Consider the following 23,544-nt stretch of genomic DNA (forward strand, 5'->3'; position numbering starts at 1 on the left):
ACCTTGTTTCCAAATCACAGTTGGAATGCAGACCGAGCGAGTAGAGCCTCACCAGGGAAGGAATCGACTCGGAGTATCACACGTGTGATACCTCTATCATTTATCCACCAGGACTAACCGGAGAGCGGTTTATTTCTTCTGCCAGAAATACCGTAAACCGCGGAATTATGCAAAAACACTATTCACGGAGAAAAAAATGAAAACCCGTAAACACGAATTTTCGGTTGCTCAGTTTCATCAATAAGCAAAACTGATATACCGCGAAATTCGATAAAATACTATTCATCGATCCCGTAAATATACTTCACAACAACCCGCAAGATTATACGTCAACTACGTATAACTTTCTTTTCTCAACCGAAACACTATTTGGGAGAGAAACCGAGAAAGAGAGAAAATATAATTAACGAACTGATCAGACAATCTGATAACACGTGAATTAGTAATTTTTCTCTTTCATCTCACCCCTCTATTTATAGGCATTTGAGGAGGTTCGTCAATGACCAAAATACCTCTCAAGTTCGGCCTATTTACCAAAATGCCATGCCACCTTTCATGCCACCTTTCATTCCATGCCACCTTGCATGACACCTTAGGGTGTAGAAGCATGTAGAAGAGTGTGGAAGGTGGTGTGTCATGATTAGTAAAAGGCTTTATAAATTGGGCTTTTACTTTGGACTTTTAATTTTAATTAAGGCTTTGATTATTTTTGGGCTTTAAACCCATAATTCAAATCCATAATTAACAATTAAAATCCAAATCAAATATATATATAATTGTCATGTACAATTATATTTCTTTTCGGTTGTTGTTCGGTAACTTTTATACAACGTAACTTGTACGTTTATAAATTAACCTTTGTTTCTGTTTGTCATCTTATATGACATTTATAATTTAATTATAACACGTATAATTAATTATAACCATCTTACTATTGATCACAACCAATTTATAATCAATCAAAATAAGATTCTCCGAGTAGCTCCTATATGGTGTGACCCAATAGGATCTGTGTTATGTTGGTAAACAGAGTTAAAACTGTTTTAACTTCTATAATCATGAGTGGTATCTGGCAACACATCATGACCATCCAATTACACAGATGATGCTGTACTGTACAATATCACGATCCAGTAAACAATTTACTTGTGTCTGTTCTTCTGTCTCATAGCTATCAGATTAGTTTCAAGGTAGTTGTGTGTCATCCTTGCTAACTGAATCTTTTCTTGATCTTGAGCATATTATCAAATATAATTACTCTTGTAATTATACCGCTAGCAGATAATCTAACTCTACCAAGGGGCCCAGTGATGCTATAGCTCGTATAGAGATACGAGGGACAAATAGTATTCTTGGTAAACTATCACTTCCTCAGCTAAGCTATACATATGGAAAAGCTACCGTTATGACTGCTTTTTACGGACAGCGGTGGATAACAATCACACATACATATTTCTCAGTGGGAACGATAAATACCTCATACTGTAGAACGTGACACTGAATGAAAACATAAATGACACGAACACAATTCTATTTAATGTTTCATTCGGGGTCTGTCAAATACCATGTTCCTAGAACATGTATCTATGTGATTAAAATGACATCTCGTGTCAGGTGGTTTGTAAAACTTAACCATCTTTTAATCCACATACTAACCTTATCGCGGTAATTAGTGTTCCTGCTAATTACCTTGGTCAGTGACCTTTTAAGGGGGCGTTTGGTTCGTGCTATCGGAGACTCATTCCCTGGCATCTCAATACCATTTTAGTCATTACCGCGTTTGGTTAAAACAGGAAGGGAATAGGTTTGGTTAAAACAGGAAGGGAATAGATATGGGAATCATCGATTCCCTTCCAATCATAATGCCATAGTTGGTGGCCATGTCGCTAGCCACGCGAGACGTGGATTTTTTCCATTCCCGCTGCGCAGTAATCAATTCCATTTCCAATCAGCGCCAAATATTTTTTAGTTTTGCCTTTTTTAGCTCCACCGCTAATCTTTTCTCTTTAATACTCCTCCGCTGCCTCCATTGAGACCAATCAAAATCTCCGTGCGTTTGCAAAAAGAAAACCTCCGTCAAAAATTTACCTCCGCCAATCCTTATTGCAAGGTACCTCCACACTTTCCTCTTTCATTTTACTTATTTACTTTATGAAAGAATCTTATTTGAGCTTTTGAATCATCGATTAAAGTAATTGAAAGAAGTATATGTTTTTCTGGAAGCCTATTCCCTTTCAATCCGATTGAGTCAACTCTATCTTTTATTTTGATTTTTTTTATGCTTCCCGTTGCTTAATTGAGTTGAATTGCATCATAGCTTAATCATCTTTTGTGAATTTTGATTATATACGGAAGTTCTACAATTTCTGTAAAACAATGAACTGTTACGAATTTTGAGTAAGCATATATTAATTAGTATTTATCACATATATTCATATTTTTTTTTAGTCATGAAAATATCAATTTTGTTAAAATCTAAAAATAATTAACTTTTAGGTATTATGTGATTTTCTTCCAAAAATCTGATATTGAATAATCTACACACAGAGATTAAGATTCTGTCATATACACACAGAGATTAAGATTCTGTCATGTACCAGTCTTGATGTCTTATACTAGTTTGTCACTGTACCAGTTTGTCACAGTACTGTACCAATTTGTCACTGGTACCGACTTTTGGTTTAGTCTAAGGGTCTGTTTAGAATCCAGATACCAAGTGTTGTTGTCTGGTTAACTCTAGGTCACACTGTGTGCATGAGTTTGAACATACATGAACTTAAATATATCATATACATTTTCATAGCACAAGCATCCACTGTGCTATGGGTTGACAATATTTCTCTCCTATGTTGTAAATTTAATTTCGATACGAATGCTATTCTAATGCCATGCTATACTAATGCTGTAAATTTATATATTCTTACATTACTTTATTCATAAATATTATTGTATTTTTTCTTGCATAGACATGGAAGGACAGCCAACTAATCAGAGTAGAAACAATACTAAGCATAAGTGGGATAAGGAGGAAGATAAGAAGTTGATCGAGTGCTTGCTTCAACTTTTAGAATCTGGAAATTGGAGAGGTGATAATGGAACATTTCGAAGCGGCTTTCTGCAGCAACTAGAGAAATGGATGCATGAAAAACTTCCAAATTGTCAAGTAAGAGCTACCCCTCACATTAGCTCTCGAGTGAAGCTATGGAAGAAACAATACTATGCACTTTCCGAAATGCTGAGTGCAAGCGGATTTGGATGGAATGACAATGAAAAATCCATATCTTGTGAGAAAGGTGTATTTGATAATTGGATTAAGGTAACACACTTGTTCAATAGTTATTTCTACAAATGTATCTCTTTTTTTATGATTTATGTTTGAAACGATATGTACAGAGCCATCCAACCGCTACAGGAATGAGAGGAAAGTCATTTCCTTATTTGGAGGAGTAGTCTGTTGTCTTTGGCAAGGATCGTGCTAATGGATTAGGAGCCGAGTCCCTGGCTGATGCAGTAGAAGATATTGATCGAGATGAAGCAACTAATGAAGATGGAGCAAGAAATGCTGAAGTAGACATGAATGATAACTTAGGTGATGAGGAGTTGGTTGATAGTCCCGTTCACAGAAGCCAAGCAAACATTTCACCAACACAGAGAACTGACGGTAGGGGGTCCAAAAAATCTAGAAAAAGAAAAATGTCAAGTGCAGAGGAGCTTAATGAGTCAATTGCTCAATCAATATGCTCTATGGGGGGATCTTTGGGACAGCTAGCGATAACATTGCAAAACTAGCAGGTTGTTTTCAATTCATGGCTGATGATGCAAATAGAAAAGATGGAGTGGCTAAAGAGATTGAAAAAATACAAGGCTTATCTATGTTAGATCGTATAAAAGCTGGGGCTGTCATCTCAGGAGACACTAATAAGACCAATTATTTTTTTTCTTTAGCAGTTGATGCTAAGCCAGAGTATGTGAATTGGGTCTTAGGTGGTTGCATGATGTAGCAATTTTGTAGGTTTTTCTTTGGCAGATGGTGCACAATTTATGTTTAATTTAATTCTCTTTTGGTACTGGTAGGCAATATTTTTCTTTTGGTGCACAATTCGTTGTTCTATCTACTGGTTCAATGTGTGCAGCTGAATTTTTTTCTACTGGTAAATGATGTTTTTCTGGAGTTTGCTTTTTTAAGCCATCAATTGAAGCCTTTTATGTTAATCTGGTATAAAAAAATTACTTTGATTTTTTAAGCCATCAATTGAAGCCTTTAATGTTAATCTGGTAAATGATACATTCCTGTTAATCTGATTTTTTTCTACTGGTAAATATGTGTTTTCCAAAAATTCAATCATTATCTTATCACTCAATTAAAAGTCGTAGCCATGCACAAACCAAACATGGTAATAGCACATTTCTTGGAATGCTAAAGTGATAGCCATACGCAAACCAAATATGGTAATAACATATTCCTTGGAATGTCATTCCTTGGAATCACATTCCTGGGAATCCTCTATTCCCTGGCATGATCTATAACGCGAACCAAACGCCTCCTAAGAGTATATATCATCTATATTATGGAGTTTCACAATTTCAGTCATGAACTCGAAATGATCCATAAATTCAATAATACTCAAGGCAACAAAATGATATATAAATAAACATTCAATTCATGAACAAAGTTTTATGATAAATTATCGTATTATTGACTTCTAGATTATTACAAACTAACATATAGATCATCCGAATTCGGATACAGATAACAGTTTCAGTTTCAAAAATAGATATGAATATAGATACAAATTATATATATAAGTATTTTTTTATTTTCAGATATCCGCATAAATATCCGTATAAGTAGTAGTGTTGTAAATAACGATATGCGGTTATCAGACGGACATAGTACCGCCAAACGATTAATCGAGAATAATAAGGAATAATCAGTCATAATCGAAAATAATCGATCAATATTAATAAAAAAAATCCATAACGGCTTGATTACCACCAACGACTAATTGATTGATTAATTGACTTAAACGGATGTTTTTTACAACACAGATAGATAAGTAGAGATGCTAGCTTCTTCTCTTACCTTATTTTTCCAAATTCATTAAATTAGTGATTCCTATTTCTCCCAAATTACTTAAATTAGCGATTCATTCAACTGAAGAAATAGAGGAAAACATCAAAAGCTTCAGAACTTCAAATCACGATCTTCTACTCTAGTGTTTAGGTGCATGATTTTTCTTCATAAAACATCGCAAGGACAAATATATTTTATTTTACAAGAAATCTTGACAAACTTCATGAAAATATAAACTGACACTTAAGATTCATGTTATTAGATTTATGCAAAAGAAAAACACCTGAGTACCTGAGTACCCTTCAAAATTTCAGAAACTATCCAATGATTTATTCATTCCTTACTATACTGCGATTCTACATTGATTTTTCCTGAAATAAATTATTAGGAGCTCATAAAAGAAATTTGGAATTAGTATTTTCAGGACATAAAGAAGTTTTATTTCTGATGACCTGATTATTGTAATTATATTTATTAAAAAAAATGTCCGTACTCTATTTGTTTTATATGTTTTAATGAGAAGAATAATTTGTTGAATAATAAATTAATTTTGTTACAATATCCGAATTATGTATTCGAACTATATCTGTATCCGTTTAATATCCAATATGTATATGTATCCATTTAATATTCAATCTGTATTTGTATTGACAAAATAAATACGGATGTAAAGCATATTCAACAAATCTGTATCTGTATTGAGCCATTGATCAATGATGAGACTTAATCTTATATCACACATTATTCAACAAAAGTGTTACGGATGTAAAGCATGCAAGCAGTAAGCAAGTTCTCGTTCACGATTTGCCTACCAATATATTTTTATTAAAGCAAAAACAAACAAAAAGTTATGAATTGAAAAAAAAGAAAATGTACATGTTAAATATCAATTGGAAATTTAGCACACTTGTTTTATCTATGTATGTATTTCTTGGTCTAATATGTATTTCATTTTTACATATTGATCACACAATCCTGATAATACTGAAACCTATAAAGCCTACAATAATTACCAGTACATTTAAACTCTCCACTCCTTTCAATTCTCTCTGTTTAATTGCCTACCAGTACATTTAACCAGTTGGGAACAAATCTGCTGTGATCTCATTGAATGAACAGTAATCCTGAAATCCCTGCTATTCTAAATCCAATTGTTGAAATTTTTTGAGATGCGTACAAAGAAAAGTTCTTTAAAAGAGTTTTTCGAGATTCGTTCACAAAAAAAATTCGACGACTAGACTCGGAAAAGCAGAGATTTTAGTATTACTGTTTACTCATGGAGGATTGCAGCAGATTTATTTCCCTTACCAGTTACCAGTAAAAGCCTTCCTACAGATAACTAAATGTGGGTCAAAACTAAAAATGGGCCTTAGCTAGTTTGCTTTACCAAATTACCCTTTTTATCGTTGAAATTCTTCTCCTCCGATCACAGCCTCTATTGGTCCTGAACAAAGACAAGGAAGAAGAAGAAAAGGTAAAAAAGTTTATTGAGTTGAGATTATACTCACTGGTTCCTTGCTGTCAATTTGAGAAATCCGATGTTTAACTTTTGTTATGATAATCTGATGCTTTATTGTTAAATCTTTTGTAAAATTAATGTTGCGGCATTCAACATGCTTGTAATCCGATATTATAGATTGTAAATAATAGTCTAGAAAAGGATTTCTACAGGGTCAGTGTTGATTACAAACTTTCATTAAATATAATACTGATATAATAAATGCTACATTATGTAATATACATTCTGTCATTCTGGCATGCTATGGCATCAATGATTTAAAGGCCTTAATTTTGGAGTTCAGGCCTAATGACAACCTTTGCTGGTAATCCTCAGAAGAAGTAAAAGGAAGAAAAAAAGGTGCGAAGAGCAGGGCTTCATTTGCAAATTTTCCCATGTGCAGTTATATATGCTATGCATCTCCAAAATCTTGTTATTTTCATTTCAAGTCAAGTGCTGAATATCGAACAATTAGTATATACTATACTAATTGTTCAAATTAAAACCACATTTTATAATAACGAAGATACAGTTATTTTATTTCTCTTTAAAATGTCCCAGTACGAATACAAGAGGTGAGAACAAGCAGGTTTGTTTATTTTTCTTTTTTATTCAATGTGAAGATAAGACCACAAAGTAATTTATCTTAAATAATGTTCACTGTAATTTAAATTCATTAAATTGAATATATATATATATATATATATATATATATATATATAGATAGGCTAATGTGCTTTCGGTAGCATATGGGCCGAAATACACACGGTCTAAATTTGAAATTTCAAAATCCAAACGGTCGATCCGAACCGTTCATCTTCTTCTCCATATTAATATCTGCTTGGAGACCAAATTTTACATTTTTATGAATTTTTTTACTATTTATTAAGTATTTTACAAAATTGTTGATCCAACGGTGGCTGCACAAAACAGTAAAACCGTTGGATTAGCGATTTTCAAAGTGGCTTAATAAATAGTAAAAAAATTCAGAAAATTGTAAAATTTGGTCTCCAAGTAGATATTAATATGGAGAAGAAGATGAACGGTTCGGATCGACCATTTGGATTTTGAAATTTCAAATTTGGACCGTGTGTATTTCGGCCCATATGCTACCGAAAGCACATTAGCCTCTCTCTTTCTCTCTCTCTCTCTCTCTCTCTCTCTCTCTCTATATATATATATATAAAATAAAGATTTAAATTTGGATCAGTAAATAGATAAATATGTAGGGATCACTTACATCTTTTTTTTGTGACACCGGATTACATTCTATATTTTCAAAGTTCAAACGGTCGATCCATATCATTTACCATGATGGATATATTAAAATGTGCCTACGGATCAAATTTTATATTTTTTTGAATATTTTTTACTATTTATTAAGATAGGTACAAAAATTCAATGATTTAAAAAAAATCAATTTTGTAAAATACTTAATAAATAGTAAAAAAATTCAAAAAAGTGTAAAATTTGATTTGCAAGTATATTTTAATATATTCATCATGTTGAACGGTTTGGATTGACTATATAAACTTTGAAAACTTAAAAAAGTATGGTGTAATCCAGAAAAAGAGTGTAAGTGGAACTCTCCTCTTACAAATACTCTGATGTAACAATTATTTTTGTATTGATAAAGTAAGGGTTTAATGTTATTGTAAACCATGTTTTCTTAATTTTAGTTATGTTTTCTTAATTTTAGTTTGTAGTGGTAATATGAGTTTGGTATTAGCTGTTTGGTACCACTTAAAGATTTCACAATATTTTAATTCATAACATTAAATTAAATGAAATTTCAAAACATAACACCACATTATTGCACAAAAGTGGTGTTATGTTTTCAAATTTTATTTATTGTGATTTTATCAATAAAATTTTCGGCAAGATTAATGGTGACATCGATGGAGTTTTCCCACTTTTGTGCAAAAAATTTTGATGTCACAATTATAATATAAATTTTAATTATAGAGTTATCTGAAAATACCATATCAGACTTTACAATTAATAACTTCATGTATGTTACGTTAGGAATTAAAATATTATTAATATTGAAAATTAATTATTTTTAACACGCCAACAAAAAAATATTAAAATATTGATGTGACAAATAAGTTTAATATTTAGTTATTTACAAAATGAAATGGCAAAGATGCTCCTAATTCTCTCTTTTTTCTCTATTGCTTGCTTGTAGAAAAGATGATCCTTTCTTGAAGAAGGGGAATCATTCTCTTTTTATTCACTCTCTCTCGCGCGCTTGCAAGTACTTTTAACCCATGACTTAATTGTGGATAATTACTAAAATGTCCTAATTCTTGGCTGGCTGTTTAAGGTTGCGTGCATGCTGTAAATATGGACAGAGATAAGTTACATGGTATTTAGGTGGGTTTGTTATAAGTTATGTGAATCCACAAAGGACCATTGCACATCTCTTCTTTGTTTTCCATGCATATTTTAAGTTTTTTTATTGTATACAAAATTCAAATTTTAGAATTTTCAATTATACACTATATAATAGTGTTGATAGTAGTACAAAGTACTGAGTTTGATGGTATATATCATTAATGAATTCATTTGATATATTTGGCTTTTTGGTGGTACATTTTTAAAATAATTGCTGAACTGGGTGGTAATTAAGCAAAGTTATGCTAAACTAAGAGTCCATTTCATAAATACAATTGAAGGTTGACTGAATTGAACTAATTAGGAGTTAGTCTAACAGCTGAGGAACTTTTATAACTATACCTTTTTCTATGGATCACCACCTACTTAGTTTTATTTTATTTTTACTTCTTTTAATATATTGTAATTATTATCTTTCAGGCAGCTGATACCCAAGTTATTTCTGATTATGTTCGCTACTTTCTTCATCAACACATGTAAGTTCTATATATATATATATCTTCATTATCCTTAATGGCATGGAAAATTCTTTTGACCTTTTAGTATCTTCTGATTATATAACCCATCAAATATGTTTTTTTTTATCAGTTCCTGTGAAACCATATTCAAACACCAAAAGATGATATTAGTTTGATTTGGTTGTTTTAGGTTAATATAATTTCATTGACCAACATTTTGATTTGATAATTACCAAAATGTCCTAATTCTTAGCTGGCCGTGTAAGTTTGCGAGCTTGCTGTAAATATGGACAGATATAAATCATATGTAAAAATTAATATATAAAATGGATTGATCTGCCATATCTCCATCCTTATATTATGCACATAGTTGTCCTCATCCGCCAATGGTTGAAATTGAAAGATGAATTCCGAATTGAATATCAATCTCTCCAATCACATAATTTTTTTTCTTTTGATTAAATACATCTATCTTATATGTAGAAGTCTAAATTTAGTTAAAAAATACTCGCCATACAAACTGCTAAATGGTGTATCAAATTAAAATTGAATAAATTCCTAGCAATTTGTTTCCTTATTTCTGCTTATAGCTGTCTTCGATCCTTGCAATTAAATTATTTCCTTATTTCTTCATTTCCTCATTTTCATTTCTCCTCTTCCTCTACAATTTCGACAATAAAAATGGAAACAATCATATCTTTCATAATTTTGTTTAGGGCTACTGTATCTTTGTGAATAGATGAATAACAAATCTTGTGCTGATGGAAACAATCATATCTTTCTGATCTGGAGAGAAAATAAATAATATCGAGAACTTTCGTGTAGAGAAATTATATATAGAGAAATTTTCATTGTGAAAATAATTTTCATCAAGAATATATATGTAGAGAAAATTCTTATTTGAATCATTTAATTATATTTTTTCCAATTTTGTTTCTTTACATATCATTTATCCTCTAAATTGTTTAATGATATGTTTTGTTTGTGGAGAAAATTAGATATTAAATCGCAATGATACTTTCAAGAATTTTTTTTCATATTATATTTGATCCATTTTTTTTTATTGTTGTTGTTTCTTTTATTGTTATTAATTATTTGGATTTCCGTTATTTTTTATTTGTCTTTTATTTTCATTAAATTTTTTTTTTTGTGTGCATGTCAAACAAAAAAGTTTGTTCATATTCTATTTAATCTTATAATATATCTCCGATGCAATGCACCGAGTACAACACTAGTACCTATATATATAATACCGTAGTCTCACTCCGATTCAATTATAACAGATAATCTCTCGCAAAATACTTTGCAAGTTTGCAAACAATAACTCATTTGGATCCCAACAAATTTAAAGTTTATAATACTCTCATGTTATACTGGTCAAGAAATAAAATATTACCTTCTTGCCATTACAAAATAGAAGGTATATATAACGCTGAAATTCTTATTGTTTGGAATCCAAAATTTCAAAACTTTGTTATTGGTATTTACATTTTAATATTCTGATATTACTCTGATAGGAAACTCCCTATGTATAGACAAATTGAAGTTCAACTTTATTTTATATGTATGAAAATTGATATTCCATAAAAGTAATTGAGTTTCAATTCAATAATTGAATCAATCATTTATTACTGTCAAACTTAATAATATGACTGAAAGTTATAAATACCAAATTTAATGTCCAAAATAGTATTTTATTAAATAATCATCTATAAAATTTTCAATATATTTTTAAAGTTGCATTTTTAGCTGTTGTATTTCATTCGATTTTAAAATTAATTTTTTCTCTAATACATACTTTGATTTTTCCGATGAAATTCTTAAAATAATTCTAGTTCAAAATATAGTACGAAAGGTAAAATGAGAAGCGGATTCTATGTTTATTCTTGTTATTTCCTTGAGATTTAAAAAAATCTTATTTGTTTTCTCAATTTCATTATGAAAATGATATAATTAATAACAAAAAGATAAAAAGTTTCATAATAGGATAGGCACAATTCCATGTATCTCTTAGTTCAGTTAGAATCTTTTCAAAGATAATTAAGAAATACTTGATCGACAACGACTACAATGATCTACAATTTGATACTTGAATGGTTCGCTAATATTATTTTAGTCGAATCTTGTTGGTCCAGGAAAAGAACGAGGATGCATGTACACATACAAGAAAACAAAAAAAAAAGGAATAAAAACATGCAATCGAGATTTCAGATTCAATTTCAACAGATACATGATAGTAAATTAATTATACAAAGCACACATACAACAAAAGAAAAAAAAAAAGAGAAGACAATGACAAATACTAAATAGGAAGAGTAAAATAATCACTGGAGGACTCCGTGGCTCTACCACACGTACTCTAAATTAATTGAAGGGACATGTTGGCATAAATTGCGGACCAAATTAGCCCTGGAATCGCCCACATCTTTCCACTGCAATTTTTGAAGGTTGTTAAGGTATTGTAGCCCTTGAGGCACACCCAATTCATCACATCTACAAAGCCTGGGTTCTTTAAGAATGGGCATTGCACCCTCTTCTATCTCCCATTAATTCCTCCATTGATAAGAAGTTAAGCTCCAAAACTTCTAACTGGCTAAAGCCTTCAGAGGAACAGGTCGTTTTTTGACATTCGAATGCTTCATTAAGTATGAGAACCTTAAGGCAGCGTAGCTTCTCCAATACTGGCATTATATCCTGCTGGAATTGGTGATCCACAATTTGGAGATAAATGAGGTGACAGGGGAGCATATCCTCATGAAGCAGCTGGGTCAATTTAGTGGTGCTACGGTAATAAAGTTTGAGAGATTGTAAATGGTTATAAAATGGGAAACCTCTCATGTCAAGTATACCCAGTACACTATCATCATGCCATACATCGAGATTGGTTAGGTGTTCTAATGTGGCCAGAAAAGTGACAACTGCCTTCGATGGAGATGATCTAGCATGTAATGATAATGAACGTAAATTGGGTAAATGAGGTAACTCTATCTCCCATGATTGTGTGGGACTCACCCTACCAATAGTTTGCAAATTTGTTAATTTTGCTGATGCTGGGAGTTCCAAAGGATAGTCAGAGACATGCCTCAGTGTCTTGATATTCCATGCACTTTTAGGAAACTCAAAATAGTAGTCATCAATTGGTTTTAGACATGAGACTTCAAGGGTCTGCAGAAATTTCATTCTGCCTATCACTTTCTCAAAGAATTCTTGATCACGGTTGTCACTTACCATTCCTCTAAGACTCAGATATCTTAACTGAGTCAATCCCACAAACATCCCCAACTCTATTGTGTTCTCCTCTTTGACTCCAATGCTTACCACTTTGAGCAGTCTTTGCTTAGAACAATTCGGCATGCTCCCCTCATAAAAGCACAAAATAGTGTGGAGGTTTGAACTCATTATAAGTTGATCACAATCTGGATTGTGAATTGCCACACGGCATCCCCCACTCAAGCTCATTTTCTCATCTGGATGTGAATACACCAGGAGAAAGTTTTCCTCCTTGGCTTTTTGGATAGCAAGATCTCGTAGTAGATCATGTATTCGTAGAGTTTCGATGGAACCATTATGTTCCGATCTACTATGTACTTGAACCATGCTCCTAGCATAAAATGAGAAAAGAAAAATAAGTACAATGATTACAGATATCATAAAGAAAATAGTTAGTATTAAAACAATTTAGCTTAATGTTGTGTACATAATTAAGCTGTGTATATCATTAAATGTTGATGTAACGTGCTAGTTTAATGTTGTATACATAAGCTGGTTTTATTGAAATAAAGAAAGAGAAAAATAGAAAAAGTACTTTGATTTTTTCATGCATAGCAGGATCTGTATAATTTTACCACTGATTCTTCTATGCATGAAAAAAATTAGGATACTGTTTTTTCCAATATTTTCTATAGAAAAATTCTCCAAATCCGGTGCTACCTATTTACTTAATTTTTTTGGCGAATGGTCAGCTCAAATAGAGTGTCATCACGGAATTCGCAGCTCCATGCTTCTAAAATATCAAAGTTTGTTATTACTTATTATATTTCCCAAAATATAATTCTGAGACTTAACAATTAACAAAATAAAAATGTCGGTGCTTGGGCCTACAAATTTCCTTTTGATTATTTTTTTTGAATTAGAAAATTTAGTTTAAAGACTATTCAATTAAAACCAACACGTTACATCAACATGTTTATATCATTAAATAAAGATGTAATACCTTTGTACAAGATCCTCTAAGAAACTCTCTGCAGTTTCTTCCATTGTTCTTTATGTTCTTGTGGTATAAAGCCCTCCGCAATCCACATTCTTATTAAGGATGGGGCATTGATAATATAGTCTTCCGGAAATGCAGCAAAGTACAGGAAGCATGACTTTTGAGCAAATGATAGGTGCTCATAGCTAGTGCCTATGATCTTGTGCGGGTTTATTCCTTCGACGTCATGCCAACTCATTGTCCGGAACACGCTACTCCAAGCAGCATAGGTGCGAGGCTTCTTTAATAAGAGACCACCTAAAACCACCAATGCGAGAGGCAGCCCGCCACACATGTGAACAAATTGATCTAGGACATCAAAAAGATCATCAATAGAAATTTTATTTGGATCATGATTAGGAAAAATTGTTTTTAACAAAAGCTCTCGGCTTAACTCCTTAGTTAAGCACTTGAGCATGTAGGGTTCACTGTTGGGATCCATGCTCTTAGGAACATCAGCGATCCTAGTAGTCACCAGGACTCGACTCCCATTAATTTTATCTGGGAATGCTGCACCAATTTGAGGCCATAGATCAGTTGTCCAGACATCGTCTAGGACTATGAGGTACTTTTTGCATCTAAGAGAGTTGTGAATCTCTGCAAGAATCACTTCTGTTTCATTTGGTTGCACAGCAACCTGAAGTTGTTGCGCTATCTTTCTCGAAACATCAATTACTTCAAACTTTTCAGAAATAGCTACCCATATGCGAACTTCAAATTGTTTTACGACATCACCACTGTGAAAATAAAATATTATTGGATATCAGTATATGCAACATACAAAGACGAAAGACTAGATAACAATATATAAGTGAATATGGAAAGTGGGTAAATAAAAATATATAAGGGTTCTCTACTTCTATATATGTAGACGTGCATGCAACAGGTCAGAAGAGTTCTCTACTTCTATCTCTTCCTTCTATTTTTCTTTTGTTCTATTGACGGGGCTACTGAAATACCTGACCTTCCCAAGTCCAGCTGTTGATCTTGTTGAGCTTTTGCACAATGTCAAGAAAACCAATGTAAAAGTGCGATTTAAAATCAATTTAACAAACTTAATATAATATACTTAAAGTGGATTAGAAAATATATTATTTTTTTAGACCTTTTACGCAAACCTCAAAATTATATTAATTTTACATCCACTTTTTTCTTTTCTTTTTTAACGCAAACCTCATAAGTATTTCAACAGGGATAAATTTATCAAGGATATATATTATGCTCATTTTATTATTTAAAATTAAGAAGTCCCAAATTAATGACCGGAGTTTTGGAAGGTAATTGTCAAATTAAAGTATTTTTTTTATAAGCATGACTGGAGCTATCAGCTTAAATGAAAGAAAAAGAAAAAGATTGTTAAATTAAAAGTTAAAGGAGCCAAGTTCTTACAAGTCAAAAGTATCTGAGCCTCGTATGCATGACATTACCTTACCTCATTCTAGATTATAAAATTAGTTAATATTTCTTGGTGTCATGGTGAAACATATATCTCATCTAAATATAAAATTTGAATTTAATAGAGCAATATAGTTAAATTCATCATGAATTAAGGACTCGTGAAACTATAATTTCAAAAATTGGCCTTTTTCTAATTAATAAAAGACGAGTTTTACATAAAGACAAACATATCAACCATGTTTTCCATATTAATTATCTGAACTAAAGTGTGTAATTTTTTATAAACGAAATAATTGAAAAATATTAATATAGGGAGAAAGGTGAATTTGGATCAAATTAATAGTAAATGATACAATTTAATAAATAAAAAAGCGCATACCAATTATACACTTTTTGTGCAAGAGTAGTCTTTCCGAGTCCACCGGTCCCGCAAATTGAGACCACAGAACGTCTCTTGGTGGTCTCATCAAGCAACTTCTTGACAACATGGTCCTGGTCTGCCTTGAAGCCAACAATATCGGGATCAATATCGGGTAGTATCAGTGGCCTGACGGGTAGTTTGATATCTCCACTGCCGTCGCCCAAATTATTTATTCCATATCTGACTCTGCTGTCTTCAATCTCTTTCATCTTTTCTAGGATTTGGTTTATCTCATTTACAAGGTTGTGTACAGCCGGGAGTGTTTTGGTTATTCTTAGGAAGTTTTTTATGGCCGCCCTCTTGCCGGACTTTGGTCGATTTTGAGGGATCTCCATGAGAAAGGTGTCTATTGCATCTTCTATAGAATGGGCAATATCTCTGACCTCCATGACCCAATGTTTCTGCCTTTCGTCTTTTATTTGCTTCCTGTCAGCATCCTTAAGAAAAGCCTGAATCCGCTCGAGTTCACGGCCGACTTTCTCAACTTTCTTATTGACACTGTATAAGTGTATAACCTCCTTAACTGCAGCATCAGCCAGCTTGCCGAGCACCGATTTTACAATGGTTTCAGCCATCCAGCTTAATTCTCTGTTGTATATGTGAGCTGAAACGAGCGAGTGATTTATATAAGAAATTTGAGAGTGGATATATATTTTGGGTGGTAGCTGGACGAACTGTTTTGGGAATATAGCACAGTATTAGATGCAGTTGAGAACCCAAAAGCAATAATTTATAAATTCAAGAAACAACATGTGATGAAGTTACCACAATGGTAGCAGATGATAGAAAAAACCACTAATCAAATAAGCACATAATGAAATCCAAGATGCTCATACTTGGTTGATATTTTAGCATGCAGGGTTCCATGACCTAAACTTACTTTTGTCCTAACTAAGACTCTCAAATCCAATCGATAGTGGATTTGAACTAGCGCAGAGCAGAGACTGTCTGTAACGTCCAAGACGTAACAAAGCAACAGAGATCTCGAATTGAACACAAACAAGAAAGAAATCTAACTAGTTAGATCTCTCAAATTTTCTCAATAATTTTCTAATCTAACTTGTTACCCTTACTGTCTATTTATAGGTGAAACCCAAGAGAGAAGAATCATTTTAATCTATTACTACACATCTCCAGTTAGTGCGGCTGTAGTTTTCAAGCTTGGTGTTGCGTGCGAGAATATGGAAAAGTATGTGAGCGGACAATATTAAGTGCAAGAATATGGAAAAGTATATATGTGAGAGAGTAGGTGTGTTCATTGGGTCTGGTTTAGTCGGTTTTTGAAACGAACCAAATTATTTTGGATCGAACGGTTCGTTTTTTCTGGTTTAATGGTTCGGTTCGGTTTGCTTTTTTAAAACCGAATTACAATTTCGGTTCGGTTTGAATATTTTAAAAACCGAAATAATCAAACTGACCAAACTTTTATATATTTTGAATTTGGTCCGAGTTATTTCTTAATAGCCCGGTTTATTTCTTAACTAATTGTTTTAAATACTTCGGTTTATTTCTTAATATTCCGGTTTATTTCTTAGTACCTCGGTTTATTTTTTAATATACTCCGGTTATTACAAAACAATTGTTTTAAATAAAAAATAATAATATATTTCGATTTGAATCTAACCGAACCGATAAACACGCCCACGAGAGAGGATAATAATAAGTGCAAGAATCTGGAAAAGGAAACACTAATCAGTGGCAAGAGCATAACTATCATTTTACACTTTACAGCACATGCAGCGGATAACTATTATTTAAAAAGATGCATGTGGGCCTTAATGTTCTACGCACCAAATCTTTTTAAGAGAATCTAAATTATTGTTTGCTTTGCTTTACAAAAAGTGATTTTAAATAACTTTATAGTACCGTTTTTTTTTTTGATTGTTAGTGGGTTACCCACTAAGAATATAGTACCGTTTTTATTGTGGCTATTTTTTTATAGTAAAATATACAGCAATAACAAAATAAGTTCCCCTTATTCTTGATAATTGCATAGTTAAATATGACAACTACTTGAACAAATTAATCTTTTTCAATTGACCAATTAAATGTTTTTATAAGGATCAAATAGAAACTTTTTAGTAAAAATACTTTTTCTCCATTTTCTATAAAGTGAGTTAAAACTTTCTAATTTAGTTGAAAGCGTGTTAATTTTTGTAGCAATGAAATTATATTAAAATTGGAAATATCCGGGCCATATATAATCCTATTAAAAAATATTTTTAAAAATAATAATAGGCGGCCCAAATTACCGTAAATATCCGACCCAATATAATACCTATTTTCCTCAGCAGGTAGCTAGCTTGTTAATATTCTCCCTTTATTTAATCATTTTATATAGGAACAATGGACCACGTACTGCTTGCTATTATACCTTATGGATTTCCTTAGCACTCTTAGTGTTCCTTGGCACTTTATGGAGTCTTAAACTTGTCGAACAAGTGCTCATTTATAAAGTTTAAAACCACTTTCTTTGTTCTCCTTTTGCTTGCTTCTTTTAAGCTTGCCGAAGATTTTAAGCCTTGATTCTACATGGCTTAAACAATTTCCTTTGAAAAATGGAGAGGAAAGAGATCGGAATATATAACTGAAAAGGAAAGAAGCAACCATTTAGAGTTAGTTAGATTACTGAAAACAAACTGGCTATCACAGAGGTATGGGTTCAAACATATCCGATACGGATCAAATAGTGAAAAAAATATATTTATATTTGTTTTTATTTTCGGATATAGATAGGAACCGGATATCTGATAGGCCAAGAATTCTTCTCAATCGATCCAATATATAGACCATCCTCAACTATCAAGATGTCATGGTCTAGGTTGGTCCCACAAATGCATGGTCGGAGCGATTACCTTCCCGATTTTTTTATTAATAGGATAATATAAAAAAATATATTGGAAAAAGTTAACAAAATTGGAGAAATTCCAAATCTAGAAAATCGTTATAGTTTATAATGTCCAGTCAAATTCCTACTTTACCCTCAGCTCGACCCCTAAAAAAATTGCTACAGTTTGGACGTCATGAACCACAACGTATACTTTAGCAAAAAAAAATATTTGGTTTTTCATTTTCGTATATGTTAAAATCCAACATTGATACTTTATGTTAAATTTTTTTTTTCATTTAAATTCTGAAATTAAAATGAGATTGAAATTGTTCAACTTTTGATGTTTGGCTTTCAAATATATCCAAATGAGATTGAAATTAAAAAGTAAATTTATAGAGTAGTTATTCGTCATATACATAGTCTAACAATGAAATCTCGTATATGTTGGAATATTGTTTCATAATTATGCACAAAAAAAATTATTAATTACAAATTGTTTAAATCTTATGCCACGGTAAATTTTTTTTATAAACACTATATCCTCATAAATAAATCATATATGTAATACTCATAATTATTAATTTTTTTTTTTAAACACATGTGAGGGGGATGCATCTCTGTTTTGATTCTATAGTCCGTGTGCTCGACCATATATAGTGTTCCACAGTGGGACCTACAACTCTACGGCCTAGATTTACTCTCAGCCGAATCAAATTTAATACGGTGCCTATTTAGACTGTAATGATTTCCTTTGAGATTCACACAAGGTTAAAAGAACAGTCTGGATCATCTCATATATTGTAGGGAACATTCCCTGTATTAACTAGAGAGGATACAAATTCATGTGAGCTGCATGAAGCCAAAACTGCTTTGTTAAAATCATTGTCCAAAATTGAGCATTACCTTGACCTCATATTATAGCAACTCAAATCAACTAAATTATGATAATTAAATCCATAAACCGTAATTACAAGACAATTTAGCAACAAACAACATTTCAGGCTACCTCCAGTCTTTGGGAATTCAAAATAATGCGTGGTATTGAAGAAGCACGGGTCCACACAATACACCGGCAGCACAAATTTCCAATGTCATTATCAAGTAGACGTAGATCATTTCTGAACCATATTATCGATCACCACCCCAAATACCATTACCATTACCATTACCATTTCTCTTCAAATTGGGATTTCGATACCTCTTCAACGCTTCCTCTGATACAATTGAGAACTCCTCACTCCTCGTGTGAATCACGTAGTAGAGCTGAACAACGAGCTGGGCTTTGACTCAATTCTATTCCTCTGATCCAGTTCGATTTTGATAAAAAAGAAGCCCAACTTAGATTCGGAATGGATGCCATCCGCTAATGAAAGGACTTCGCCTCTTCGTTCCAATCCAATTTAATCCCCGCTTCACGTCCGTGTCCTTTTTAATAACTTATTATTATTATTATATTTCATTCATCCGTTCCCCCTCCTTTCCACGTGTCCCGCAGCAGGATGTAAACGGATCGGATAGTATCCTCTGGTTCTGGATCCGTATCCGAAATTTAATATTTAGATACAGATATGGATATAGTTCATCCCAATTCGGATACAGATAACAGTTTCAATTTCAAAAACAGATATGAATATAGATACGAATTATCCATATACGTATTTTTTTTTTATTTTCGGATATCCACATAAATATCTGTATAAGTAGCAGTGTTGTAAATAATGACATGCGGTTATCGGACGAGCATGATACCATCAAATGATTAATCAAGAATAATAGGAAATAATCAGTCATAATCAGAAATAATCGATTAATTAATCGAAAAAATCCGTGACAGTTTAATTACCGCCAAGTTCCAACGACTAATTGGTCGATTAATTGACTTAAACGGACATTTTTTACAACACGGATAAATAGAGATGCTAGTTTCTTCTCTTACCTTATTTTTCCAAATTCCTTAAATTAGTTATTCCCATTTCTCCCAAATTAATTAAATTAGCGATTCGTTAAACTAAAGAAATTGACGAAAACATCAAAAGCTTCACAACTTCAAATCGCTATCTCTACTCTACTGTTAGGTGCATGATTTTTCTTCATAAAACATCGCAAGGACAAATATATTTTATTTCACAAGAAATCCTGACAAACTTCATGAAAATATAATAAACTGACACTTAAGATTCATGTTATTAGATTTATGCATAACGTAACATTCTTCCATATTCTCCCTCTTATGTAACTTAAACAAAAGAAAAAACACATGAGTACCTGACTACCCTTCAAAATTTCAGAAACTATTCAATGATTTATACATTCCTTACTAACTGTGCGATTCTACATTGATTTTAATTTCCTGAAATAAATTATTACGAGCTCATAAAAGAAATTTGGAATTAGTATTTTCAAGTTTTATTTCTGATGACCTGATTATTGTAATTACATTTATTTAAAAAAATGTCCGAACTCTATTTCTTTTATATATTTTAAAAATAATTTGTTGAATAATAAATTAATTTTGTTACAATATCCGAATTATGTATTCAAACTATATCTTTATCCAATCCGTATACGTATATATATATATGTTTAATATCCAATATGTATATGTATTTGTATTGATAAAATAAATACGGATGTAAAGCATATTCAACAAATCTGTATCTGTATTGAGCCATTGATCAATGATGAGACTTGATCTTATATCACACATTATTCCAAAACAAACAAAAAAATTATGAATTGCAAAAAGAAAAAGTACATGTTAAATATCATTTGGCAATTTAGCATACTTGTTTATCTATGTATGTATTTCTTGGTCTAATTTGTATTTCATTTTTACATATTGATCACACAATCCTGATAATACTGAAACCCATAAAGCCTACAATAATTACCAGTACATTTAAACTCTTCACTCCTTTCAATTCTCTCTGTTTGTGCATAAGGCAGACAGCGCAACTACTTACTGGTTCCTTGCTGTCAATTTGAGAAATCCAATGTTTAACTTTTGCTATGATAATCTGATGCTTTATTGGTGTCTTTCCATGAGTCCAATGCATTGTTAAATCATTTGCAAAATTAATGTTGCAGCATTCAACAGGCTTGTAAATAATAGTCTAGAAAATGATTTCTACGGGTTCAGTGTTGATTGCAAACTTTCATTAAATACAATACTGATATTATAAATGCTACATTATGTAACATACAATTTGATTAGTTTGTGATACCTGTCAGAGTGAACAGATGGATTGGTTTTGGGTTCACATTCTGTCATTCTGGCATGCTATAGCATAGATTGCAAAGGCAATGATTTAAAGGCCTTAATTTTGGAGGTCATGCCTAATGACAACCTTTTCTGGTAATCCTCAGAACAAGTAAAAGGAAGAAAAGAAGGTGCAGAGAAGAGCGGGGCTTAATCTGCAAATTTTCCCATGTGCAGTTATATATGCATGCTATGCATCTTCAATATCTTGTTGTTTTCATTTGAAGTGAAGTGATGAGTATCGAACAATTAGTATACTATACCATACTAGTTGGTAAAATTGGTTGGGTCGGTTACCGATCGGGTAAATAGATATAATAAAGTATTTAAATTTGGATCGGTAAATAGATAATTACATAACTTTATTGAAAAATATAAAAGACTAGGGGTGTAAATAAAGTTAAATGGACATATTAGAGCAACTCCATTCGTGCAATTGTAAAAATTAAACTTATTTGTAACATCAACTTTTAATATTTTTTTTATTGGCGTGTCAAAAAGAATTAATTTTCTAGATTAAATTAATATTTTAATTGCTAACATAATATTCATGAAGTTACTCTTAATTTGTATTATAATTGCCACATCATTTTTTCTTGCACAAAACTGGGAAAGCTCCATCGATGTCACTAGAAATCTTGCCTAAATTTTAATTCATAACATTAAAATAAATGAAATTTGAAAACATAACACAACTTTTGTGCATCATTGTGGACTTGTGGTGTTATGTTTTCAAATTTCATTTATTTTAATGTTATGAATTAAAATTTCAGGAAATCTTAGGTGGTACCAAACAGCTAATACCAAACTCATATTACAACTACAAACTAAAATTAAGAAAACATGGTTTTACAATAACATTAAACCCTTAGTTTATCAGTGCAAAAATAATTATTACACCAGAATATTTGCAACTTTTTTACAAAATGAAATGACAAAGATGCTCCTAATTCTTTCCGAGATGTGGTGAGGTTTGGGCTGTATTATGCCGCTGGTGAAGGTTAATGGCTTCACGGCTGTTTATAAACGGGTTGACAGTGAATTGGGTAAAGATGGTGGTGTACAAGCTAAAGATGGTGGACCAGTTCCAGATGGATGTTTTGAGCTGGACCCGGCTGCTTTGCCAGTGGGTTTGTTGCAGGCTAAGGAGTCAACTAATTAGGTTTGTAGTGACTAAAAATTAAAATTCAGAATAATTTGGTGTATTTAAAGTTACTAGATTGCCCCCCATTTTATGGACAGATCTAAGCTTCAGGTATAGGTAATCACCAACTTTTGAGAAATAAGATCTGAACCTTAAATAAGATTACATAAACCCACTAGTGATGTGATGTGAACGGTACAATACCTGGTTATTCTGGTAAATATCGGCATGTAATCTGGCTGATGAGTGGTCACCTTTCCTGGTATTCTAGACAAGCAATAATTTGTTCTCTCTTCATTTTGAACTCATTTTTTATTAACTAAAATATGGAAATTTCCCTGAATATACCTAATTTCTTGAATACAAATATTTCGGATAAGCAATGTACAGGGAAGGTTTTCCTATTTTACAATGTATATTTGATTGTTTTATCCGAAATAATATGTCTTTATCTAATTTCAGTTATTTTTTATTTTATTTTTTTCTTTTCTGGTTAATCAAAACAGCTGAAGACTGTTGAAGTTTATGCCTTGTGACTTTGAGAAAGTGGAGATGAAATGGTGTTTTTTTTGGGAGCAAAGTTTTTGTTTTAAAGTAGCTGAAAATATTTATTTTGCCATGCTTTATGAATTATAGCATGAATTAGGTGGAAATATTAGTTTGAAATGCTCAGTACTAGTTCTGTTTGTACTTGTGGAGTATACTATGCTTGTTTATTTTGATGTTATACCCCAACTTGTTATGCTATTAACTATCTGGCTATGAAAATTGTGGTTTTACAAGGCCTTGAATGAAAAACATTACCAATTATTTGTG

The 23,544-nt window shown here is 32.0% G+C and overlaps 1 protein-coding gene, 1 non-coding gene and 1 pseudogene across 3 annotated transcripts in view; 1 reads left to right on the forward strand and 2 right to left on the reverse strand.

Annotated features, from left to right (window-relative positions):
- Positions 1–16,361, reverse strand: part of LOC144557203 (disease resistance protein RPP13-like) — a 187,614-nt gene extending 171,253 nt beyond the window's left edge. Inside the window, exon 1 of the mRNA XM_078305740.1 lies at positions 16,107–16,361. The gene's annotated coding sequence lies outside the window, so the exon portion shown is untranslated. The remainder of the gene's footprint in view (positions 1–16,106) is intronic.
- LOC144557682 (small nucleolar RNA snoR103) lies at positions 8,893–8,997 on the forward strand. The gene has a single exon (XR_013512760.1). It is a non-coding gene; the product is annotated as a small nucleolar RNA snoR103 (small nucleolar RNA).
- LOC144556571 (disease resistance protein RPP13-like) lies at positions 11,614–16,108 on the reverse strand (annotated as a pseudogene). The gene is made up of 3 exons (XR_013512479.1): positions 15,454–16,108; positions 13,641–14,413; positions 11,614–13,028 (listed from the first exon to the last, which is right to left on the reverse strand). The product of XR_013512479.1 is annotated as a disease resistance protein RPP13-like (transcript).
- Positions 16,362–23,544: the final 7,183 nt, after the last annotated feature.

The sequence above is a fragment of the Carex rostrata genome, chromosome 7, assembly GCF_964058835.1.
Source record: "Carex rostrata chromosome 7, lpCarRost1.2, whole genome shotgun sequence".
Taxonomy (NCBI): Eukaryota; Viridiplantae; Streptophyta; class Magnoliopsida; order Poales; family Cyperaceae; genus Carex; species Carex rostrata.